This window comes from Elaeis guineensis, chromosome 15 (assembly GCF_000442705.2).
Source record: "Elaeis guineensis isolate ETL-2024a chromosome 15, EG11, whole genome shotgun sequence".
Taxonomy (NCBI): Eukaryota; Viridiplantae; Streptophyta; class Magnoliopsida; order Arecales; family Arecaceae; genus Elaeis; species Elaeis guineensis.
The window spans coordinates 30,295,939-30,317,816 of NC_026007.2; positions in this window are offsets into that span (position 1 = coordinate 30,295,939).

Genomic DNA, 21,878 nt, shown 5'->3' on the forward strand with positions numbered 1-21,878 from the left:
TGGCCGATCTTCTCTTGTGCAGCCGACAGCTCCACTCCAAGAGAGCGATCTTGGAAGCCTGAGCCCAAGATCGATCGCTGGCGCACTTCTTATGTTCCTCGAGCTCCTTCTTGAAGTTCGCTTTCCTCCAACTGTACTCCATGATCCTTTTTACGTGGAGGTTCAGAAAGTAGGTGGCCTCCGTAGTGGCCTCTGAGTGGCTCTCCCTCAGCCTACGAAGCTCGTCCTCCATCTCCCTTGACTTTTTTGTTAAATGATGGACTTTCTTCCTCAGATGTTGGATCGTAGACCTCAGCAAAACTCCCTGTGGCAAGGGAAGCACTTCGGCAGGACACTACCATCAGGAGACAAAAGCGTCAAGGCGCAGCTCATTGCAAAAAAAAAAAAAAAAAAGAGAAAAAGAGAAAGGAGAAGAAAAGTTCCCCATAAGGGGGAGCCAAATTTTATTGATTGAATGCCTCTTAAAGATAAAAGGAAAAAGAAAAATCACAGTGAAAGAAGAGTACAAAGTCAGAGGTCTCAGACCTCCAAAGTAAGAGTTGGGGAGTCCGGTGTTCTTGGAAGGGGGGCTGCGGTGGCAGCAGCAGTAGGGGAGGGCCCGGCTTCATCTTCAGACGCCTCGTCTAAGAAGCTGAAGTCGAGCTCAAAAAATTTCTTGACCATCTTCTCTTGGCAGAGCTTGAATCCTTTGATGAATGCATCTTGGCCGAACTGACGTTCAGATCCCTCATTTCAGCAGAGGCCTTGAACTCCTCCATCGCTTGGACCCTGACCTCCAAGATCAGAATCAAAATCTGCTCCGTCAGATTTGCGACCTCGACCTCCGCCTTCCTCACCATCTCCTCCGAGGCCTGCTTTTCTTTCTCAAGGGCCTCTTGGAGGTTGGCTACCTCGGCAGCCTTTTTCTTGAGGCGGGCGACCTCGGCCCGGTGACCCTCCTCCATCTGGATAGCATCCCTCCTCGCCTTGTTCGTTGCCTCAATGTTGGCGAGGAGTTGGTGCCCGATCTGCAAGGGCGGCCAGGAGGTCAGAATGAAAGTTTAAAAGTTAATTGAATGAAGAAGCGAGGGGAAGGAGGAAAGTGAATCTGCTTACCTCGAGAAAAAACCCTAGAGAGTCCCATACCTGCTGTTCGGGATCGACGCGAACAATCCTCTGGATGACTTCGGGTAGGACGCACCCGTCGACCAGTCGCTTTATCAGGTCCCTGTCATTAAAGAGATTCTCCATCGGCCCTTGCTCAGAGCCGTGGGATTCCTCGATGGCGGCTCGGCGACCGCTGACCCTGCGGGCCACCGTCTTCTTTCTCCTCCCCCTCTCAACCCCTGGCACCTCCTCGAGGTGGGCCCCCGAAGCAGGAACCTCGATGGGAGAACTCCTCGAAGAGGCTCGAAGAACCGGGGGCTCGACGTCTGAAGGAATATCGATCGTGAGGGCCGCCTGGGCAGGCGTGGCTGAGCTCATCTCCTCCGTTCTAGCCTTCTTCGCCGACCTGGAGGCCGCAGCACCTTTTCTTTTGTGAACCTTGAGGCCCCTGGCAAGCATCCATGCTGCTTCGACGTCCATTCCTAAAAAATAAATGATGATGAATAAAAAAAGAGGAAGAGAGAAAAAAGAGATCAGCAATGGAGTGAAAAAAAGAAGAGGTGATGTGCAATAAAAAAAAAAAAGGGGGGGAGGAGAGAAGAAGAAGAGAAGAAGAAAAGAAGAAGAAAGAAAAGATGGAATACTCGCAGGATCCAGGAGACTCAAGCCGATGTTGAACAGAAATTGCTCCTTCAGAAGGTTGGGAAGGGAAGGAGTTGGATAACTAAGAAGCTTCCGGGCGGCCTGAAGGTCGTCCTCCCCCAGGCTAGGAGCCCGGTGGACAGAGTCCCTCAGGGAGCCCCAAGGGGGCAATCCCAGCTTTAAGGTCGGACATTGGACATAGAGGTACTTCCCCTTCCAGTTATGGATAGAAGAGGGAGCACCTTTCAGCAACCTCTTCTTACCGAACTGGGGGGAGAAGTACCACCAGTTTTTTGCCGAGGGGTGGTGCTTGAAAGTGTAAAAATATCTAAACAAAGGAAGAGATGGCTGAACTTCGACTACATGGCAAAAGGAGAGAAACCCTATCAAAAACCTAAAGGAGTTCGGTGCGACTGAAGCTAAAGAAATGTCTAGAAAATGGAAAAGAGCGACGATGAAGGATAGAAGCGGGAGCCAGAGCCCAGCACGGAAGGCCTCCTGGTACAGGCAGAAACGGCTAGGTGGGGGGGTGCTAGCTCGGTCGGCGAGAGCAGGAAGCTCCAGCTCGTACTCCGGAGGAACTCCATACTAAACCTTTATCAGTAGAAGTTCATCCAGAGTCAGAGAACAGGGAATGGCATCCGACACAAAAATTGGACGAGGCCCAGCCCTAGATATGGGTCCGTCTACCGTATGAGGGTTCTGAGGGACTGAGGTAGACGAACTCCTGGAACCACTAGAGGCGGAGGTGCCAGAAGATATTTCAAGCAAGAACCCTAAGAATCCCGGAGAGATCAGGCAAAATAAGAGGCGAAAGGTTTGTGGGGGACCAAACAAGTGGAATGCGGCAGAAGAAAAATGGAGAAGAAAAAGCACCTAGATGGCAAGAGAAGGAACGAAAGTTTCGAAACTAACCTAAGTCGCTTCGAAGGATGCAGAGGTGCAGGGACAGGGATGACTCGAAGAACACCTAGGGCCAAAACAGACACCAAGGAAGGTCAGAGCTCTCGGAGAGAAGGCGGGCACCAACAGGACTTTCAGGCAGAACGAAACTCCTGGAGGCAGAAGGGCGGGTTTAAATAGACCCTGGGATCCGGTGCTATAATGATCGCGGATCTCCCCAGGCCGACCCATGTTCACCACGTGTCCCACTCACCACGGCAGGCGGCTAAAAGTGACTGACAGTTGGCATGGCCATTATTGCATCGTACCTAGAGCAATGCTCCAGCGGGAATTTCGAAAATTCTTTTCGGATCGCCCCGATTTGAAAAGACTCCGGCACGCGCACATTAAATGTCAGGATTTCTGAGGGCGATCGTGCACAGAATTCAAGGGGGCAACTTCGACTGTAAAAACTTCTCTATACTTCCTTCATTCAAAGCTCGAACTCGAAAGTAGGGGGACTGGTGTTGGGTATAAAATACCCTCCCAGCCGAAGTTCGGGTCGGGAGTGACCCTCCTGGGACTCTGCCGGTGCCCGACCTTGGGCGACATATTTTCGAACCTCTCCGACGGTTGAGCTTCCGCAACATTCTCAAGTTCTGCTGATGGATAAACTCCCACAGCTTCTTCCGCAAGTGTCGACTGGGTTCCCCAGACGGACGAACCCCTGCCGCATCTCCCAAACTTCTCCAACGATGAGCTTCTTCAGTCGTCTATCAGGCTGCTCCAAATGCTCTCAGGATTCTACTATCGGCCGACCTCCTGCAAGAGTCAATCATTCTCCGGACCTATTCCAGATTTTTTTCCAACAGGATTCGATCGACTCCAATCCGAATTTCTTCTAGAACTTCATCAGTTCGTAAGTGGCCGAACTTTCCCAATAGCAGATCTCCACGACGGACGGACTCCATCCAAGTTTCTACGACAGTCGACCGCCTTTCGGACTTCGTCCGAGCTCCTACGGGAGTCAAACTCCTTCCCCGAACTCCTACTACTGGTAGACCTCATCCGAGCCCCTACGGGAGCTGGACTTCAGCCCTGAGCTCCTATTGCAGGTAGGCCCCATCCGAATTTCGACAAAGGTTGGACTCCGAACTTTTACTACAAGCGACCTACTCCGAGCTACCACAACAAGCGGTCTACTTCGAATCTCTACTACGAGCGGTCCACATCAGATTTCTACTGTAAGCCTCCACCTGAGCTTCTATTGTGAACGAATTCCCTCCGAACTTCTATTGCAGGCAGGCTTCGACCGAGCTTCCTCCACAAATGATCCCCATCCAGACTTCTACAAAAACCGGACTCTGATCGAACTTCTGTAGCGGACAGATTCTGGACGAACTCCTACGACACACGGACTCCAGCAGTCGGACCCCTCCAGTGGGTGAACCTCTCCAGCGCCATCCGACATCCACTGCCGGTCAACCTTCTGCCGAATTCTGCATGAAACCGAGATTCGTCCATAGAAAGCCCCTGACCGAGCTTCTACAGCAGATGACCTTCGCCTGCAGCACTAGTGCCCAAGGCACCCAACGGTAGAAGGCTTGCCAGCAACATTCGAGCTCCTTTTAGATAGAGAATCACCTCTCTCCACCAGACACCCCAATCGAGCTTCGGTCGACAGGCCTGGACTCCCTGGCAGGCCATAGTAATGGCCACGACTCTGCTCCACTTCCTGTAACGGATCCCACGTGGCTCCATCATGCTCTGGCAAGTCACGACAACGGACATCACCCCACTCTCCACAACAGGCTCCATGTGGCAGGCCACGGTGATGGCCACAACTCCACTCCACTACTCTCCGTAACAAACTCCACATGGCCCCGAACAGCCCACTACCAGGTGGCTGCAGACATCGCTGTCAATCTATTACGTCCTCTGCCTATAAAAAGGGACCCCCAGATACGTTATTCCTTAAGCTCTAATCTCTATCTCAAAACTCTGCTAAAAATTTTTGTTCGAGCACTCCATTCTTGTTGAGATAGAGAACTGACTTGAGCATCGGAGGGTCTTGCCGGAGCACCCCCAACTCCGGTTTAGACTTTCTTTGCAGATCCCGGTGGCGACCGCGACTCCCTCGACTCCAGCTTCTCCGACGCCGGTGGATTTTTGCACCAACATCAAGTATAGATTGTTGTGTGCCATGTATATTGGTTATCTTCTTAACCAAGAAGTATGGAGATACAGGCATGACATGTAAGTGAAACGTAAGAGTACATCTTACTGAATGTGACCAATTGCTGAGCACTCTGCTGTCAAGACTAACTCGTGAAGGATATAGGTATAAGTGTCTCTCTGACTTAAGATCACCACGGTAACTTGCAAGCAACTCACTGTGCTTTAGTATCGAACTACCTAAATTTTTAATTCAATGATGAAAGATTTCTGGACTCAGTCAAGTACTTGCAAAGTCAGTGTGTGAGTCAAGATGGAATTGACCTCTCTGAATAAGTAGGAGTTAATGTATCAGTGTATTTTAATTCAGTAAAATCTTGATCGAAATAATTCATATGATGGGTTTTAAAAATTAAAATACAATGTGGATGATCATATCAGGATTGATAGTTAAACACTAGATCATCTTGAGCATTTGAGTCAAAGAGATGAATTATACGGTAACCATATGCCAATAGGTTCTTGAATGATGCTTTGCAATCTTTCGACCTATCCGAATGTCGGGTATCATTGCTAGATGATCACTTTGATTGGTATAGAAAGATTATTCTTATACTACCGACTTAGGTTTGAACCTATGAGGTCACACTCAAAAGAAGTTTTTGACTGACCATATGACTGATCAACGATTAAGAATCGTTCTAGGGTAAAACAATCAATTCGATTGATGATTAACCTTATACAAAAGTTATAATAAATTAATTTACTAATTATTGATAAATTATAGAAGAATTGATTAATAATTAGATTATTAATTAATTTAATTTGATTGAGCATTGAGTTTTAGATCAAATCTAATTGAATTGGATTCAATTTGGTTTGACCCGATTAGATATGACATGACCTAATCACTAAGGATGTTCGATTCCTGTTATGATCAGAACTTGAGCTCGATTAATTTTTGATTTGATTAATATTTAATTAAAATTATTTACTACCTAATTAAATTAGATTTAGTGGTTCAATTAGATTTAACCTAATTTGATTGGGTTAAGAATCTAATTGGATGAAAAAATAATTTGAATTCGAATCTCTTGCACCTCCTTTCTCTGTGCCCTCTTATTCTTCATGTGAAAACTATTTTTATATAATTTTTTTATACCTAGAAGACTTTTTTATATTTTTATTTGATTTTTTTTAAATTAAAAATTGGTTGGTTTAAATTTGAGTTCAAATAGATTTGAATTTGAATGAAAATCTAGAGTCCAAATTGAGTTGGACTCTCCTCTTTACGCCACATCTTTCTCCATGCATAAAGTATTTTTGCATGAGATTTTTTATACCATTCTGATATTGGTTGACCCCTCTCTATTTATAAGATAAGGATAAAGTTTAGTTCAAAATTTAATTCAAATTTGATTTGAATTGGTGATATGGATCAACCGATATTTTAATTTGAACCAAAACTACCTCTTTCTTATCCTTATCTTCCATGGGATGCCAACCTTAAAAGGGGATTAGTTTTATGCAATATTTTAGAATAATTTTTGGTGTGAGAAACCTTAGAGTGGGGATGTGAAAAGTTGAGAGTGGGTTGGGCTTCCATGCGTGAGAAACAAAGGAAGTTTTCTTCCTCTCAGGCGTGAGCTATGGGTTCTAGGGTTTCAACTCTAGATTTTGTGAGAAGAAAATATAAGAGTGAGTCTTGTCTAATCTTTTGCATCACCATCTCCTTGTAAAGCTTCATCTTCTGATCTAAAAGAGTTCGGAAGATCCAAAGAAAGGAGCTTGGATCAGCCAACCAGAGCCTTCGATGCGAGCTTACACTCCCATGAAGGAAGATCTGATCAGGGCTTCGAGTAGATGATCTGTAAAGCTGAATGACCTGTGTGGCTGCTCGACATCAGTGAGAGCTTCGTGCCATATCTATCAGTAGTGGAGATCATCAATCCATGAAAAGGTGATGAGTTCTGAACTCAACCAATATGATCTAAAGGTTAGATCAGATTTAGAGTATCGATGTGATCGATCCAGTTTTTTATTTTATATCATATTTTATATATAAATTTTTTATATCATAGATTCTTAATGGTAGTTTAGATTTGATTTAAAGCATGTTTAGAAGATTAAAGTGATTAATCTTTTATTATTCTGCTGTAAAATTTTAAAAGTACATGCTTTGAACTACCTATTTTTTTTTTTAGAATCATCATCTTCTGATTGAGATACATATAGATAAGCAATTGGGCTTGACATGATTCTATACCCATAGCTCATTTGGGATATTGTTTGACTGAAGGATTGAATTGCCCGATAACTTACCATCGAAGGATATTTTGATAATTTTTATCAAATTCTATCTCTTTCGGATAGTCATAACATATTACTAGATGTCAATCTTGATTTGTGGACTCATTAAAATTTAAAAAAATTAATTAAAAAATTAATTAAAAAGAGTTCTAGTTAAATTGAGACTCTTGAGCTGACCTAATCTGTTCAGATTAGGATTAGGTCAAGAGTCTGTGTTCACTGCTGGCTAGATTAGGAATCCAATGGATCACACACTTTGAGATTTGATCTGGATCAAATTTAATTAAAATTTAATATAAATTTTAGGGGTTAATTTAATTTGTTAGCACATTGTGTTAACCTAAATTCCTAATTAGATTAAGTTCAAAGTGTTTGAGCTAAACTGAATTTGTTGCCTTTGATCTGATTGGATTCGATCTATTTTAATTGGACTCCTACCCAACTTGGAAGAGTTTCAAGTATAGAAGGAGACCTCTTCGCCATTTTGGTTTCACACTAAATATTGATTGCTGCCACCCTCTTTTTAGCATTAAGAAGAGGAAGAGTCCTTCTTCCTTAAGACTCTTAACAATCTCATCGATTTTTACTGTTTTCTTAATTATCACATGCTAGAAATAAATATCAAAATTATGTGGTGCAGAAGAGAAAGAATTCTTTTGTGTAGCCTCTTTTGCACCACTTAATTCATTGGAGAATTAATTTCTCCATGTGAGGAAGTAGAGCGCCAAGAGTTGGTGCCCCTTAGGTCTCCTTGCTGTCCCTTCTTCACCTATTTAAATGGGGCACCTCTTATGGGATAAGAGCTAAATTTTGGTGAAAAATCAAAGGTCTTGGTGTGTTATAAGAGAGAAAAAAATCTGAAGAAAAGACAAGAAAAAAATTGACTGAAAAATAGAAAGAAGGGAGGTGAGAAAAATAGCAAGTGTGGTGTGCTTGTCCTATGGTTTGATTTTTCAATGTGTTGGAGCATAAAATCATATCCTTGGTTGTGAGACTTCTGGAGAGAATTTTCTTGGTGTGATCTTAGTGGTGAAATCGAAGGTAATAGAGCATTGGTGTGATCGTTCTTCGAGTTCGAAGCCGACAGTGTTCTTGTGAAGAAAAGGCTGCAATGATGCACCGATTGGGAAGGACCTTGACCATCTTCCATGTGGATCACCAATGGAGGACTTTAATTTTAGAGTCTCATAGAGATCACCTTCTTATCATATTGTTCATCTGAGAAAGTATAAGTTTTTATCTCTTTGTATGCTTGAATTTTGTTTTGTTCAACATCTACAAGGTGATTCTAGGATTTAAGTTTCGGTTCGATAGTTTTAATCATTAAAACTTTTGATTTGCATGTTTAAAAATTTTTAAAAGTTACATTTTACTATGTGATCAAAACTCAATAGTGGTATCAGATTAACCCTTATTAGATTCAATCAAACAAATACAAAAGTTGTAATATAGAATTATTCTAATTCATATTTTGCCAAAATATTGCATCAATTTCTAGCATCGATCTTAAAATAAAAAAAAATTATTCTTTTAACTTTATTTGAACCATGGATTTAAATTTTAGTTATTAAATTTTGAATTTATGATAATATAAAATTTAATATTTCATGGTTGTTTGGTGCTTAAATCATTTTTTTATTTAGGGTGTATTGCATGCCTAATTCGATTAGGGTTTGTTTTAATATTGACTAAACTTGTTATATGTTAAGTCATTTGCACACCCTTATATGATTATTATAATTATTTTTGACATAATAATATGAATGATATTATAACTTAAAAAGCATATTGAATTGCATAATTTGTATGTTACATTTTATGTAATAGTTAGGATGTGTCAAGACCAATTCAAGACCCTCTATAAAAATTATATTAAATTGTAATATTGGGATTCACTTACAAATCAAATATTGAGTTTATTTGATCAATTGGTGTCTAGGTAAGTGTTAAAGATGATTTTCTAATTAGGTATGTATGCTGGGTTGGCCAACTTTGTTGGTGTCTAAGAAAAGCTACGGAGAGCCTCCCACCTACTGATCTGGCAAATTTGATCTTATTGAGTTTCGGACTTAGATTGATTAGGGATGTAGATACTACAAAGGCCTTCTTGCATGCTTGGTCAATAAAGTATGTCTTATGATATCCACAAGACTTACTATAGAAGTTGATATAACATTGACTAAGTGCATATTGATGCTTATGGCATATTTGAATAGTATTATCTTATCGGGCTATCCACGAGGATAGCATTGTTTAAGTATGACCATATAGGATTGAAGAGTTAACTTAATAAAATACTATAGTTTGTTGTGCTATCTATAAGACAATGAGTGATCTAAAGGCAAGAGAGAAAAATATTGAGAATTGCATGAAGTACAATTGGTAAAGAGTTACCTACTCTTGAACTCATTAATCCTTGTTGTGCTATCCACAAGGTGTTTGTAAGGAATAGGGATCTCAACCCTACTTAGAAACATAATGATGTTTCTCATTTTTCATACTTGAGGACTATGAAATTCGTTAAAATAGTGGGAGACACAATTTCAGTTAAAGTACGCAGTATTATGCATGTAATTTCAAAATTTTTTCATAGCAGATCTATTACATTAAACACTTTAATCTATTTTATATGCATAAGATCTAATCTAGACTACTATGTCAGGATCCATGATATAATTTAATATGAACTTAAGATCGAAAAAATAAAAATCTGCATCGATCTAATCGATGCTGCAGACTAGATCTAACCCTTAAATCTATCAAAACCAATCAAACAAGTTCAGGAACCATTACCGAACTATAATCTACTGATCTTTACTGGTCCAATACTTGGATAGGTGCTCCTTCAGGTTGTTCGTAGCCACATAAAGGTATCCGGCCTCTACAAATCATCCACACAAAGACAGGTGCAGACAAGGCTTCTCAGGAGTGCTAGCTCACAAGGATCTTCAAAGGCTGAACTGTTTCTTCTTCTCTTGATCTCTTAGATTCTCCAAAGGAGAGGAAGAATTAGAGGAGGAAGAGAAAGAGAGGGGAGAGCTCTAGTAGAAAATAAAATCAGCAAGCAACAACCTATGAGGCATTAACTATAGGACTCCTTGAAATAGCAAGGGATTAGGGTTTTGGGTCAAAGGGATGGGCGCCAAACTCTCCATGCCAAAACCAATTTTGGCATCCCAAAAATTTCAAAAAATGGTGTTGGTGTGAGGAAGGGATCTGGTATTTCTCATGCCAAAAAACTTTTCAAAGAATTCAAAGAAAAAATCCCTTGGCGCCACCCTTCCTTCCAAACATAAAAATCTCTTTTATTCTTATCTCCTTATCTCTAATTTGGATCACATTCAAATTAGGCAGGAGATAAGGCTATGACTCATCATGCTTTGCCGCCCACCCTTATTGTGCCCTCTTCATGCCAAAAATCACATGCCAAAACTATTTTGGCATTGAGAAGAAGAGGTGGGTCCAAAAGGCGGCGCAAGGGAAAGAGAGAGAGTCCCTATTGGCTTGGACTCTTCATTTTTGATTTGATTCTAAAGCAAATCAAATTTGGTTTGAACCAAATGATAGAAATAAATTCAATCTAATTAGAAATCCAATCATCTCAATAAATTTTTAATTCAATTAAGAATTAGTTGAATCCAAGTCCTGATCAAATCAGAAATAAATTTTTCTTACAATTTGGCTTGATCAAATCAAACCCAATCTAAGTCAAACTGAATCCAATTCAATTAGACTTGATTCAAAGCTCTTTGCTCCATCAAATTGAGTCAATTAGCAATCTAATTGCTAATAAATCTTGTATTAACAGTAAAGTTCCAGTCCAGTGGGACTCTCCTCCAGAGTCCCAGTCCCAGTCCCAGTGAGACTATTCACCAAAGTCACAATCCAATTGGACTCTTCAGCCACCAGATCAGATCGTATCTACTAATGTGTGTGACTCCATATGTTCGAATCTAAATTAGTAGTATAAAAATAATTTTTTATACTAACTGATGTAACCATCTAGCAATGGGATCCGACATCCGGATAGGTCGAAAGATTGCAAAGCAACATTCTAGAACCTACTAGTGTATGGTTACTATATAATTCATCCCTTTGACCCTAATGCTTAAGGTGATCTAGGATTTATCTGTCAACCCTAATATAGTAAACCATATTGTATTTTAATTTTTCAAATCCATCACATGGATTATCCTGGATAAGCTTTTACTAAATTGAAATACACTGATGCATATCTCCTACTTATTCAGAGGGATCAATTCCATCTTAACTCACTCACTGGCTTGATAAGTACTTGACTGCACCCAGTAACTTTTTATCATTGAATTAGAAATTCAGATGGTCTAGTACTAAAGTATAGTGAGTTTCTTATAAGTCATCATGGTGATCTCAGGTCTAAAGGACACTTATACCCACACCCTTCACGAGCTACTCTTGAAGGGAAGGAAAACTATTTTTCTTCGGAAGGCCCAGATTGCATCTAAATTTTTTTTTATTTATTTACATGATTAAAGATCAAATCTTTATCTAAATAGTAGTAGAACTAGAGATCAAATCTTAAATAATATAATATAAACCTTCATGGAGGCCTGGATGTGCAGACCCTCTACTTCGCATGCACGCTAGATGCCGCAGAAAAGCAAGATGAACTCCAATCCAATCACCTTCACAACCCAATTAAATGAGGGAGGAGATGTGCTAGTATGACACCACACACTAGTAGGTGGGACACCCAAAGAGAGCCCACACCCAAGGGAGAAGGGGTGGCAACAAAGGGAGAGGCCAAGGAGAAGAAGGGACCTCTCTCTCTTCTCATGCTTCTCTCTCTTCTCTCTTCTCTCAATCTGATTTATTTTCTATACATCCATAGGTAGAGACCCTCTCTATTTATAGATAATTCTCATAACTTAATAAGTATAAGAGTTCTAACTCAAATCTGATTTGAATTAGTCCAATACTCATGGAAAAAGGATTCCTACATGAGATAGAATTGCCATCACATATGACAATCAATTTGCACCCACTCCCTCACCCACATGGGATGCCCCAAACCAGTACTATTCTAGGTGTTGGTCAGCCCACATGAGAAAAGAATCTTAGTGCAAGTGAGAATTCTCAAATCTCATTAAAATGGATCCGATTCGAATCCAATTTGAAGCTAATTCAAAATAATTTTGAAAGACTGTCAATCTCAAACTCTTTAAGACTTTTGTACCAAGTCTGACTTAAATTTTAGATTTAATTAAGCCTAATTAATTTAAATATAATCTAAAATTAATCAGTACTTAAATTCAATCTTTCATATGCTTCATGGATCATAGATCAAAAATTGTTCATCTTCGGGATTGAACCTGAACCTCATGTGTAGTGATAGCTAGACATAGTTAACTCTTCAATCCCATTTGATCCATAACTTAATTCTTAATTAAGTTAGCTGATATGTTCAATCAAGTCAAGTACTTTCAAATTGGACATATAAACATAGGTCAATTTCTTTCTACTTTGTCTGACTTGTGTGCGTGACTCTATAGGTTCAAATACTAAGCTGGTAGCATAGGAACCAATCTTGTACTAATCGAGATACTATCTAGCAATAATTTTTGACATCCAGATAGATCGAATTATCATAAAAAAATATTTCAGAATCCATACACATGGTTACCGCATAATTCATCCTTTTGACCCTAGATGTTCTAGGATGGTCTCAGGTTAACTGTCAACCGAGATTGCTTCATCCGTATTATATTTCAACCTTTCAAATTTATCTCATGGATTATCCTATCTATGACTTTGCTAAATTAAAATATAGTGATACATCAACTTAATAATCTAGAGGAGTCAATCCCATCTTGATCCACACATAGACTTTACAAGTATTTGACTGTACCCAGTAGCCTTCCATCATTGCATTAGAAATCCAGATAGTCTGACATCAAAGCACAGTGAGTTGCTTGCAAGTCACTATAGTGATCTCAAGTCTGAAAGAACTTATACTCATGTGCTTCGCGAGCATCTCTTGATAGTAAGACGCTCAGCAGGTGAGTCACTTATTCAGTGATGATGTATCCTTACATCTCACTTGTATGCCATATTAGTATCATCGTACTCTTTGATTAAGAGGATAACTAACCCATATGGCACATAATGACCTCCACTCGATAAACGTCATCATCCTGTAATGATGTATTATTTGATGATGAACATGTTTAAGAACTATACGATAAATCTTCTCTTTATCGTACTCTAGCATAGTTCTAAAGACTTCATCATAGTATAAGAGTTCAAAGAAGATGTCACATTGTGATGAAAAATATCAGAATAATTTTTATTCAATAATCAATAATTCATATACAAAGAAGAACTCAATCGTCACACGATTAGTTTTAGGATACAATTTTTAACAACTCCCACTTGGACTAAAGTCAATCGGGGCAGTATTTTATACCCATCTTTTATTTGAAATCATCGAACTCTTTGTTCCTGAGTGCTTTAGTGGAGGGGTCGGCTAAGTTCTCCTTTTCATCGATCTTCAGAAGCTTGACGTCACCTCGATTCATGATCTCTCACATCAGATGATAGCAGTACAGAACATGCTTGGTGTGATGGTGTGACTTAGGTTCTTTCACTTGAGCTATGGCACTGGAGCTGTCACAGTATAGTAGTACAGGACCATCAATGGAAGGTGTAACTTTCAGTTCATTGATGAACTTTCGCAACCACACCACCTCCTTTGCAGCATCTGATGCAGCAATGTATTTCACTTCGCATACAAAATCAGCCACAATATATTGCTTGAAACTTTTTCAGCAAACAGCTCCTCCATTCAAGGTAAATACATAGCCTAAAACACTTCTGCTGTCATCACAATCTAACTGAAAACTTGAATCCTATAAGTTTCAGGTCAGTGTCTCCATAGATAAGCCATTGGTCTTTAGTATTTCACAAATACTTAAGAATTACTTTCGCAATCTTTCAATGCTTCTCACTCAGATCAGACTGGTACCTACTCACTACTCCTAGTGAATAGACCACATCCAGCCTTAAACATGTTATAGCATATATGATAGATCTCACTGTCGAAGCATATGGTATTCTACTCATGTGCTCTTTTTTCTCAGGAGTTGTCAGATAATCCTTTTTGGAAAGAATAATTTCATGGCCTATCGGAAGATAGCCTTTCTTGAAATTATCCATGTTGAACTGCTTCAACAAAGTATCAATATACATGAATTTGGATAATCCAAGCAACCGTCTAGATCTATCCTTATAGATCTTCATCCTAAGAATGTAGGATGCTTCTTCCAAGTCCTTCATGGAAAATTATGATAATAACCATAGCTTCACACTCTGCAAAGTCAGGATGTCATTTTCTAGTAATAGTATGTCATTCACATATAGCAAAAAGAAGATGACTACAGAATCGAAAGCTCACTTGTAAATGCAAAGCTCTTCTCCATTCCTAACAAAGCCATATGTTTTGATCATCTTATCAAAATGCATGTTCCAACTCCTAGACACCTGCTTAAGTCCATAAATAGATCTTTGCAGCTTGCACACTTTCGACTCATCTGTAGATGTGAATGAAAGAATAATGTCCTACAAGCCAATCGCATATGGGATGCGATAGGATATTTATTGTAATTTATCTTTCAAACTCATGTAATTGATATTTATATTATTAATAAATAGATATTTTTTTGATTCATTATATGCTGCATCTTATTGTTCTTAGATTATAATGAACTCTATAGGTCTGGATGATGATTTTAGGGCCATGATGAGATCATACCAGTGAGACCTAAATCTTTGATAGCTTTGACCTAAAATATTCTTAGTCATTGGTACATTGAGTCAGAAATCAATGATATCGATAAGACTGGCATATCCTATGTATGCTCAAAAATGAGGGTGGTTGATTTCACAACCACTTGTGTGGTGACACTAATACAAGGATATGGGTGCTCATTAGAGAATGAGTTCACTGAATTGACCTATGAGAGAATATCAGATAGAGTTTTATTTACATGTCAACTGATGTTTCTCTAGTGAGAGTTGTGTAAGTGATCCTTTGATCTGAGATCACTATGATACCTTGTGTACTTGGATCCATATTTTGGTCCACTTCCTAACTTGGTTCTTTGATCCTTGTGTTGGGTGTTCTAGATATGGTGAAGAATGCATGAAGGTTGTGAGTGATCAATAAAGGATCAGTCACTCCTAATAAGGAGAGCGAACATCTTATGTGATCTTATAAGTCGATGATTCAGAAGTCTTTGGCCAAAGCAGGATGATAATTAGAAAAAATTTTTTGATATATCATCAACTGAATTATCACCTTTAGATTGAGATACATAAAGATAAGTGATTGGGTTTGATATATTTTCATACCCACAGCTCATCTAGGATGTTGTTTGACTAAAGGATTGAATTACACGGTAACTTACTACTGAAGAGTATTTTGATAATTTTTTATCAAAATTTTAAATCTTTCGGATAGTGATGATATATTGCTAGACATCAATCTTGATTTATAAATTCATTAAAATTAAAAAAGTTTAATTTTAAAATTAATTTGGAAGAGTCCAAGTTGATTGGGATCCTTCGGGTGATCTAATCTCATCGGATTAGGGTTACATCGAAAGTCTTGATCTACTGCTGGCTAGATTTGTAACCCAATGGGTCACATATTTTGAGATTTGACCTTGATCTGATCTAACTAGAGTTTAATATAAATTTTATGGGTTAATTTGATATGCTAGCACATTGTATTAACCTAAGTTCCTAAATTGGTTTAGATCAAAGTGTTTGAGCTAACCTAGACTAGTTGCCTTTGACCTAATAGGATTGGGTCAATTTAGATTGGATCCTTATCCAACTTGAAATAGTTTTAAGTGGAGGACTCCTCTGTACCCACTAAAAGCCACACCAAAAATAAATACCGCCCCACCTCTTTTTTGTGTGTGAAGTTGGAGAGTCCTTCTTCATGAAGGCTCTTAACTATATGCATTGCCTTAAAAGATAAACCAGAAGTCTTTTGATTTGTCACCAAAATTGAATCGATTTTTCTGGCATGTAAAAAAAGGAGAGTCTTTCTATGAGAAGTCTCTCATGTATCATAATTCATACATGATGAATTTATTCATTGTGTTAGAAGATGGAGCGACAATGGTTGGCACCCCTTCATCCCATGACACATCCTTTGCTCTCCTATTTATATGGGACATCCTATATGGCTTTATTGTGATTTTGTTTTGGAACTAGATATTAGGGACATGGAAATCAAAAAAAAAAATTTGAAAAAAATTTGAAAAAAAAATAAGAAAAAATTGAGTGGCAAAAGTTGTAAGAAGGGTGGTGAGAAATTTAGCAAGAGTTGCTAGTGAGCCCTAGGGTTTGATTTTTTCATGTGTTAGAGCCAAAAATCAAATCCTAGATTATGAGACATCTAAAGAGTATCTTCTTGGTGTGATCTTGGTGGCAAGCTTGGAGGTGACTAGATTTTGATGCGATCATACCATAAGTTCGAAGCCAACAGTATTCTTGAGAAGATAAGGCTGCAGCGACGCACCTATTAGGAAGGACCTTGGCCAACTTCCGTATAGATCATCATTGGAGGACTTCTAGTGTGGAGTCTTGTGGAGAACACCAACATGCCACTTCATCCTTTTTGGTAAAAGTAAAAATTCTATCTCTTTTGCATGCTTGTTTTTTGTTTTATCGATATAGGCAATGTGATTCTAGGGTTTGGATTCCGGCTTGATAGTTTTATTTGATAAAGCTATTGACTTATTTATTTTTAAAATTTTAAAAATTACTTTTTACTATGTGGTCAGAGCCCAACAGTGTTATCAGAGGCATCCTTGTTTGATTTGATCAAATAAGTACAAAATAGTTGCATAGAATTGTTATTGATCATATATTGCCAAATATGTTACATTGATTTTTAGCATCGATCTTTAATCTCAAAAAATATTTTTGACTTTATATATACCATGATTTTAAATTTTAATTACTAAAATTATAAATTTTTGATAATTTAATATTTATTTTATCATGGTAGCTTCATGCTTAAATCGATGTATGGTTAAGGGTGTTATGCATGCCTAATATGATTAGGGGTTGCTTTATTTTTCAATATGCTTGTCATATATTATGACTTCTAATGCACCCTTATGTGAATTTTTGGCATAATTATATGATTGCTATTGTGATTTATGTTTACATGCCATATTGCATATTATGTAGAGTACATTTTATGTAGATGTAGTTAGGATGTGCCGAGACTAGTTCAAAGTCACTCTTAAAAATTATATTAAGTTGTAATATCGGGATTTACTTTCAATTCAAAAGTCGAATTCTTTAGATCAATTGGTGTCTAAGAAAAGCTATGGGGTGCCTCTCACCTACTAACCTAGCCAATTTGGTCTTATTGAATTTTGGACTTAGATTGATTAGTGATGTAGACATTACAAAGGTCTTCTTTCAAATTTGATCGATAGAGTATGTCAAGATCTTAGTGAGCTTGTTGTGCTATCCACAAGGCTTACTATAGAAATTGATATGATATTGATCAAGTGTATTTTGATGCTTATGGCATATTTTAAATAGTGTTACTTTGTTGTGCTATCCACAAGGGCAGCATTATTTAAGTATGACCATATGGGATTGAAGGGTCAACTTAACTAGAAGACTATAGTTTGTCTTTTTGATACCATATTTTATTTCTTTACTCCCCCTCTTTGATTGTTTATTTCTCTACTCTCCCTCATTATAGCAATCATAAAGGACATATCAATTTACTCATATAGAATATATTGCTATTCATAATATTTCATAGCACAAATATGAGTTATTTTTCATATCTTATAATTAAGATAATTCAATTGATCGCAATCATAAACATTCATTGAAATTCAAAGCATATAAATATATATATCCAAAATGTGACTGAAAATATAGGTGTCTCAATACATATGAGTCAACTCAAAATACAAAAGTCATGGATAACAACTATCTAAGAGTCAATCAGCCAACAAATACAAAGGCCATAAGATAGATCCTAGACATTAAAGACTAACTATTCTAGATCTAATATATATCATGGCTGGAGGCATCAGAATTAGAAGAGTCTGAGATATGATGAGGAGATGTAGGATCAAATCCATGGGTATGACCTTGACCACGTCTGCCTCGACCACGGGTAGAAGTACCGGCATGAGTAGAGGGGTGAGAAGGTCCTGGAGATGGGGAAGATATGGACTATGCTAGAAGAGAAAGTCTGATGGTGTCCAGAAGATCCAAAGTTCTCGACACAGACTGCATCAGGGTACCAAACTGAGTAGAGACAGCCTTACTGGAGTCCCTAATCCCTCTCCTCAAAAAGTCAAATCCACCCTCCAAAACTCCCTGAAGTTTAGCCACCTCTGTAGACAGGTTGGAGACCTCTGTGATGTCCTCATACAGCTAGGGATGGGCTAAGACTAATACTTATCTTTGCAAATCTAGAACTCTGCCCATTAGTCTCAGAACACATCCTTCAAGCTCCTCAAATCGTACAGACTGAGCTGTGAGTATCTGAAAAATAGTAGAGATATGAGGGATCAAAGACTGATCTGAGTCATCCTGAGATGTCGACCTTTGAGCAAAGACTGAGGTGGCAAACTGCTGAGATAAAATGGAGGCAACATGCTGGGACATCAGCTCAATCTGATCATCTATAAGTCTGAACTCTGAAGGATGTACCCTGCTTCCTGACTGTGGAACTGAAGCATGCCTCCTCACTGACTTTGAGGGACCAGCCTCATGATCAGACATGAACTAAATATCAGGAGATGCTCTATGATCATGAGGAGATGAAGACGGTCCCTCCTCCTCTGCTCTCTCCTCAATACCCTTAGACCAACCGTCATCAGTCTTTGAGAAACCCATGTGGTGCAGTGTGTGGTGGTTGATGGTGTCAGAGTGTGATAATTTAGTGACTGCCTCCCCCTCAAAACAGACTTCGAACTTTCTAAAGATCAGGATGAGTGCCATACCATAAGGCAAGTGAGCCTTAGACCTATTCAGGGTCTCCCTCATGGCCTCAAACATCAAAGCAGGAAGGTTCAAGGGAGTCTGGGTGATCACATGGTACATGATGCAAATATCCCTACCAGATAAGAGGTCATGCCTACCACTCCTAGGGACAAAGAGCTTGGTCACCATGTGATGCAAAAGCCTCATTTCCACTGAAAGTATCTTGGCTTCTAATCTATTTAAACTTCCAGTAAAAGTTTTTCCTAAGATAACATTGATTCCTTCTTCTTTGATTGGGAGCTCCATATTAGTATAGTCTTCACAAGGCAAGTGTAGGATTTGTCCCAAGTGCAATGGATCAAGAAAAATATCAACACCTTTCACTGTAGACTTTACTGTTCCATTGAAGTAACTTAAGTTCAAATAAAATTCTCTGACCAAATCAACATAAGTATTTTCTTTCAATAGATAATAAAACTCTCATTCTTGATTTTTAATCTTTGACCTAATAGAGAACACTTCTTTTTCAAAAAATTTGAAATCTATATTCTTCTCGGGTTATATTTTTCGATCAGAGAGAGATACCTTGCTTGGACTGATTGGAGACTGTGTAGAAGTTGAAGCAAGACCTAGAGCTGGGATTGGAGCAGGAGAGGGCTTGGCTGCCATTCTTTTTCTGTGCATACTCTCTTCCAACCCGCGAACAGATTTTCTTCTTTGCGGTAGCTTCATTTTGGGAGCCATTTGGACAAAAGAGACTTGTAAGAAGCTTAGGAGACTAAATGAGAGGTAGAAAGGAAAGGATTTTAGAAGAAAAAGCAAAGATTTTGGAGAAGTAAATCATCAGTTTAGAGAAGAGGGGTTGAATCTAGGGCAAGCTCGAACCGCCCAAATGAGGAAGAAAGAGGAGAGAAAGTTGGTTCCTTAATGGGCGATTTGAAGGGTGAAGATTGGTGGGAAGAGGAATTTTGAGAGAAACCTTCGGTTTGAGAGAGAAAAGAGGGAGAGCTTTCGTTCGATGGGAGAAAGAAGAAGAAGGGTAAGAGTCGGCTCAATGAAAAATTTTTCAATAAAAAGAGAGCGTCCGAAGGGTTTTGTCAAAAAATTACAAGTTTACTTTAGGATCGACCTTGGGGGTCGACTAATGGCACAGAAAAATTCAAAAGAATGATGAAAAAATTTCGAAAAGAAAAAAAAAATTGAAACTTTGAGAGAAGGGTGTTTACTCAGAGATTGATCATGTGAAGGATAGTTTTGAGCTTTTGAGCTCTTAAGAAAAAGGAGAGATGAGAATTGAGCTCAACAAATTTGGTTCAATAAATTTTTGGTATTAAGAACTTAGAATCAGAGAGATACTTAAGCTAATGGATCAAGGATTCCTAATTCTCTCCTAATTTCACAAAATCTATATTCACTTAAGGCCTTGGTAAAGATGTCAGCCAATTATTTTTTAGTACATATATAATCAAGAATTATATTATTATTTTGGATATATTCTCTTATAAAATGATGTCTAATTTCAATATATTTTGATCTAGAGTGCTGAATTAAATTTTTAGTTAGATTAATAGCACTAGTATTATCACATCTTATGGGAGTTTTATTGAGTTTGATGCCAAAGTCCTCAAGTTATTGCTTAATCCACAAGATCTGAGCACAATAACTTCTAGCTGCAATGTATTCGGCCTTGGCCGTAGACAGTGCTACCAAGTTTTGCTTTTTGCTAAACCAAAAAATTAAGTTAACTCCAAAAAATTAGCAAGTTTTACTAGTATATTTTCTATCTAATTTATATCCAGCAAAATCGACGTCTGAATATCCTATTAAGTCAATTGATGAATCCTTAGAATACCATAATTCTAGATTTTGTGTACCTTTTAGATATTTAAGAATTCTTTTAACTGCATTTAAGTGTAATTCTTTTGAATTTGATTGAAAGCGAGCACATAAATAAATACTAAACATAATATCTGGTCTACTAGTAGTTAAATATAATAAAGAACCAATCATCCCTCTATAAAGTTTTGAGTCTACATTTTTACCTCCTTCATTCTTGTCAAGCTTACATAATGGGCTCATGGGTGTACCAATTATTTTGGAGCTCTCCATTCCAAATCTTCTGAGTAGTTCTCTAGTGTACTTGCTTTGGATGATGGAGATCCTTTTCTTTGTTTGTTTGATTTGGAGTCCGAAGAAGAATATAAGTTCTCCCATCATGCTCATCTCGAACTCTCCCTACTTGAGCTTAGCAAAATCTTGACAAAGAGTTTCATTAGTAGACTCAAAAATAATGTCATCAACGTATATTTGTATAACTAAGATATCATCATGATTTTTTTTAATAAAAAGGGTTGTATCTATATTTTCTCTTGAAAAATCATTATTAAGCAAGAATTTACTTAACTTTTCATACCAAGCCCAAGGTGCTTGCTTTAGACCATATAGAGCTTTATTTAATTTAAAAATATGATTAGAAAAAGTATGATTTTCAAAATCGGGGGGTTGTTCTATAAAAATTTTTTCAGCAATATAACCATTTAGAAAAATACTTTTGACATCTATTTAGAATAATTTAAAATTCATAAAGCATGCATATACAAGTAAAAACCTAATTGCTTCTAATCTAGCAACAGGTGCAAAGGTCTCATCAAAATCAATTCTCTCTTCTTGATTATAATCCTTTGCAACCAATCTTGCTTTATTTCTAATTACATTTTCATGTTCATCTAGTTTATTTCTATATATCTATTTTGTGCTAATTACTGAAT